Source organism: Suricata suricatta, chromosome 13 (assembly GCF_006229205.1).
Source record: "Suricata suricatta isolate VVHF042 chromosome 13, meerkat_22Aug2017_6uvM2_HiC, whole genome shotgun sequence".
Classification (NCBI taxonomy): Eukaryota; Metazoa; Chordata; class Mammalia; order Carnivora; family Herpestidae; genus Suricata; species Suricata suricatta.
In genome coordinates this window covers 43689245-43695075 of record NC_043712.1, presented here as the reverse complement: position 1 = coordinate 43695075, position 5831 = coordinate 43689245, and the positions used below count along the sequence as shown (strand labels likewise).

The 5831-nt window shown below is 38.8% G+C and overlaps 1 pseudogene; it reads right to left on the bottom strand.

Moving 5' to 3' along the window:
* Positions 1–5368: 5368 nt before the first annotated feature.
* LOC115276211 lies at positions 5369–5539 on the bottom strand (annotated as a pseudogene).
* Between the last annotated feature and the right edge of the window lie 292 nt (positions 5540–5831).

Below are 5831 nucleotides of genomic sequence, written 5' to 3'. Positions count from 1 at the left end.
GCTACCTTAACTTCCAACAACCAGAGAATGACCAGTCTAGTACATAAGTTATAATTCAGCCTGAAATTGTCATATAAAAATTAGATTACCTTAAAAAATACATTGCAGTAATATACAATAATCACAATTAAAAAGCCTATCTTCACATTTATTCTCTGATATCAGGTTTTCTGTAGCTCTAAAAAAATAAAATAGTTGCATTTATCTGGCCTACTCCAGCTGTGATATTTTTACAGTTTTTATGTGCACAGACAGGAATAGAATCTATGTTCATGTTTCTATATTAACATTATTTCAGGGAAACATAAATATTAACCTCTTTTATTTTAAACCTTAGCCTGCCATTGTATGGATAATCTCTTAACTATCCTCTAGAATTATTCTAAATACTGATGACTCAAAAAATAAGGAAAACATGAGTAAAGTGATAGTTTGGGGTATATTCCAGCCCTAACCCACTTATAAACCCCATGGTATAAGAAGTGACAGACAATTATCAGAATCTGGGTTGTAGATAAGCCTCCTATCATTTAGAATCACAAAGCAGCAGGTTTACTTGGAAGGAAAATGTAGTATACAACCTTGAAAACAGTTTCATGCAGCTTCTCTTTATTAGAATCAACTGCTTTTTTCCATCTGTAATAAGAAAAATCCCCACCTTTCATCTCAGCTGATGACCTTGCTTTACGTTTTGTTAAGAAAATTTGAGGAAAAGAAATGCCTTCAGAATTCCTTCAATACACCTGCCACCCACCTGTGTCTCTTCACATACTATCTCTGTCTTTCTTATGACAAAGAATGAAGTGTCCCTACTTTAAAGCCAGCCTTTTCATATATGTTCAGGCTTCCATCCTCTTGTCCCTGTCTGCTCCTTTGGAGGATCTAGGTCCTTTTTTATCTGCTCTAGGACATTCAACCTTTCCTTCTCAATTGTAGCATTCCCATCATTAAAAAACAAAACCAAGGGGTGCCTGGGTGGCTCAGTCGGTTGAGCATCTGACTTCAGCTCAGGTCATGATCTCACGGTTCGTGGGTTTGAGCCCCATGTCGGGCTCTGTGCTGACAGCTAGCTCAGAGCCTGGAGCCTGCTTCAGATTCTGTATCTCCCTCTCTCTCTGACTCCCCTCTGCTTGTGCTGTCTCTCTCTGTCTCTCAAAAATAAATTAAAAAAAAAAAACATAAAAATTAAATTAAAGAAAAGAACCTTATAAAAAAAAACACAACAAAAAAAGTTCATCTCAATCCTATATCCACTCAGTTGTCATTTCCTGTTGTTGTTGTTGCTGCTCCATAAATAGAAAAGTGTTTAAAAAAAAAAGTTGTTAATAATTGTGCCTCCAGAATCCACACTGTCACTTCTAAATTTCCTCCTACCCTGCACTACTGAAACGACTCTTGGTGTCAACAATGACCTCCGTGATGGAGCATCTTAAGGCTGCCTCTGTGTTTGCTTCTTACTTACACTGTCTGCAGTATGTGGCACAGTTGACAATGCCCCCGTTCCTGACATAGTTCTACAGCAGCCATGATCCATGGCATCATGCCCCTGGTTTTTGTTCTGTCCCACAAGCTGCTGCTTCTAAGTTTTCTTGTCTGGCTTCAGCATCTCTGGGTGAAATACAAACATTCCAGAGTTCAAGGCCCCTTGTTTTTTTTTTTAAAAAAAAACGTTTTTTTCTATGCACAATAAAGCAGCAGAAAGAGAAATCAAGGAATTGATCTCATGAAAAACCCATAAAACACCTAGGAATAAACCTAACCAAAGAGGTGAAAAAGGTATATGCTGAAAAGTATAGAAAGCTTATGAAAGAAATTGATGAAACAAAAACATGGAAAAAACATTCCATGCCCCTGGACTGGAAGACAATTGTTGAAATGTTGATACTACACAAATACATGTATATATTCAATGCAATCCCTATCAAAATAACATCAGCATTCTTCACAGAGCTAGAACAAACAATCCTAAAATTTGTATGAAACCAGAAAAGACCCTGAATAGCCAAAGCAATCCTGAAAAAGAAAACCAAAGCTGAGAACATTACAATTGTGTACTTCAAGCTATATTACAAATCTGTAATCATCAAAAGAGTATGGTACTAACACAAACACAGCCACATAGATCAATGGAACAGAATAGAGAACCCAGAAATGGGCCCATAAACGTATGAGCAACTAATCTTTGACAAAACAGGAAAGAATATCCAATGGGAAAAAGGGAGTCTCTTCAGCAAACGATGTTGGGAAAACTGGACAGCGACATGTAGAAGAATCAACCTGGATCACTTTCTTACACCAGACACAAAATAAACTCAAAATGGATGAAAGACCTAAACATAAGACAGGAAGCCATCAAAATCCTAGAGGAGAAAAGAGGCAACAACCTCTTTGACTTCAGCTGCAGCAACTTCTTACTTGACATGTCTCTAGAGGCAAAGGGAAACAAAAGCAAAAATTAACTACTCCCAAAAATGGGAACTAACTCATCAATATTAGAATCTCTGAAAAGCAAAAGAAACAGTCAGCAAAACTAAAAGGCAATTGACAGATTGGAAGAATATATTTGCAAATGACATATCAGAGAAAGGGTTGGTATCTAAAATCTATAAAGAACTTTTTGAACTCAAAACCCAGTAAAACAAATAATCCAGTGAAGAAATGGTCAAAAGACATGAAGAGAATTTTTCCAAAGAAGACATCCAGATGACTAACAGGCACATGAAAAAATGCTCAACATAATTCACCATGAGGGAAATACAAATCAAAACCACAATGAGATATCACCTCATACCTGTCAGAATGGCTAAAATTAACATCTCAGGCAAGGACAGATATTGGCAAGGATATGGAGAAAGAGGAACCCTTTTGCACTGCTGGTGGGAATGCAAACGGGTGCAGCCACTCTGGAAAACAGTGTGGAGGTTCCTCAAAAAATTTAAGATAGAACTACCCTATGACGCAGCAATTATACTACTAGGTATCTATACAAAGGACACAGGAGTGCTGTTTCAAAGGGGCACATGCACCCCAATGTTTATATCAGCACTATTGACAATAGCCAAAGTATGGAAAGAGCCCAAATGTCCATCAACTGATGAATGGATAAAGATGTGTGTGTGTGTGTGTGTGTGTGTGTGTGTGTACACATATATGTCATGGAATATTACTCAGAGATCAAAAAGAATGAAATCTTGCCCTCTGCAACAACATGGGTGGAAATGGAGTGTATTATGCTCAGCAAAATAAGGCAGACAGATAAAGACAAATATCTTATGATTTCACTTGTATATGGAATTTAACATACAAAACAGATGAACATAGGAAAGGGGAGCAAAACAATATAAAAAACAGAGAGGGAGACAAACCATAAGAGATTCTTATATACTGAGAACAAACTCAGGGTTGCTGGCAGGTGTTGAGTGGGGGATGGGCTAAATGGGCAAGTGATATTAAGGAAGACACTTGTTGGGATGAGCACTGGGTGTGATATGTAAGTGATGAAGCACTAAAATCTATTCCTGAAATTATTTTTACACTGTATGTTAACTACCTTGGATTTAAATTTTTAAATAATTGAAACAAAATTTTTTTTGAGCAAGAGAGTGTGTATGAGTGAGCAAGGAAGGGGCAAAAGGAGGGGGTGACAGAATATCTGAAGCAGGCTCTGTGCTGACAGCAGAAAGCCCAATGTGGGGCTTGATCCCATGACCCATTAGATAATGACCTGTGCCCAAATCAAGAGTTGGATACTTGATTGAGCTATCCAGGAGCCTCAGAGTTCAGGGCCCCTTATTTTCTTCTTCCACTCTCTATGTTATCCAAAGATACATATCTATACCTGAGCTTCATACTCCTGTATGCAACTAATGGTATCACATCTTAATAACTATGTCCAAAAAGGCATTATCTTAATTTCCTCCTTAGTCCCCAGAGCAGTCACACTGATTTTTAAAAAATATTTATTTATTTTTGAGAGAGAAAGAGAGTGAGTGTGAGAGAGAGGGAGAGAGAGAGAGAGAGAGAGAGAATCTGAAGCAGGCTTTAGGCTCTGAGCTGTCAGCACAGAGCCCAACATGGGGCTTGAACTCATAAACCGTGAGGTCATTATAACACCCTATCCCCTTGGGTCATACTGGACCCTAAAGTACCAACCATTGTTTCACTTGCTCACTCCCATTTTGGTAAATAATTAAAGGTTGAGCAAATGGGCTCTGGAAAGACCCTAAGAATGTAACTTGATAACGAACACTGTGACCTAAAGATTAACCTGTTTTTCAAGATTCTATTAAACAACTCCACCCCTTTACTAAGACCTGGCCCAGACAAGGTCAGCAGGTGAAAGTCACCTAGTCACTGCCCTACAGCATCTTAAGTGTCTTACTATGATTGGTCATTTTAAAAGACTAAGAACTTTAAAATGATAGGTTCCCTCCCAAACTAACGTCTGTATATTACAATGTAATTGGCTACAGTGAAATGCTATAAATTGTAATTGGTTAACTACATGATGATCCATTTTGTCTTGCCAAAACCCTTAAAAACCCTGAGCTTCTGCTCGGCTCCGAGAACTTTCATGTGCCCCCCTGGGGGGGGGGGTTGTTCAGCTGAACTAAAATAAAACCCTATTAATCAACTCTAGTTTCTTGGATTCTATTCTCGGTGACTCGCACTGGGAAGAAAGGTCTAACAATCATGACCTGAGCTGAAGTTAGACACTTAACTGACTGAGTCATCCAGGCGCCCCACTCACACTGATGTTTTAGAATGTAAAATGATTTTCTAGAGTTCCAGAGCTCAAAATCAATGGCTTGACATTACATTTAGAGCAAAACCTAAACCACCCAACTCTTCTCCAGCATTTCTGTCACAATCTCACTTCCCTCTGCTCACTTCAATTTATATCTCTTTCAGATTTGACTAAAACCAATAGGTAATTTTCCAAACTTCTCATACATGATCCATTTCTTCAGGTTTTCTTTAAAACTGCTAAAATATTTTTCTCCATTTGTACTGTATAACTTAAAAAAATGTTTATTTATTTTTGAAAGTGAGAGAGAACAAACAGGGGAGGGGCAGAGAGAGGGTGAGAAAGGATCTGAAGGGCCTTTGCACTGATAGCAGCAAGCTCGATGTAGGACTCAAACTCATGAACCATGAGATCATGACCTGAGCTGAAGTCAGATGCTCACCTGACTGAGCCACCCTGGTATCCCATTACATCAACTTCTGGGCTTTTCCTTTATGATTTTTTTAAGACAACACTTCATTCTAGCTGTAGGTGGCAACAGACGCTGTGACAGGGAATCCAGATGTTTAAACAGGAATGGAAATAAGGATCACCATTGCCTCAGGCACAATGTGTTCCAGCCTACTTTTTACCAGATTTCTTAATTCCACCTCTGGCCAGGGGGCCTTTTCCCCTCCAGTTTCTTCTGCTCCTCTTTCTATTTCTGCTTGAATGACGTATCTTGGCCATATCCTTGGCCTGTCTCTTGGGCTGCTTCACGAGTTTCTTTTTGCCACATTCACAGCTGGACATTGTGCCTACAGTCCCTTCCCCAGACCCTGCCACCAGAAGTGAGTGGTTCTGTTTTGATTAATTCAATCTTTGTATTTCATGGTCACTCATGGTATTGTTGAAAGTTTTCACCATTCTGTAGTTCAAATTGTCTATGGAATTTGATGAAAAGAGCTCCCGCTGCTACTCATGTCCCCATTATTTCAGAACAAAGATGCAAATGTATAACAAAGGCCATGTAAGTATGGTCGTTGGTGGAAGAACTAGATACAGTGGCAATACATTGTTAAGGTATAAGGTCACCTCACAGGGT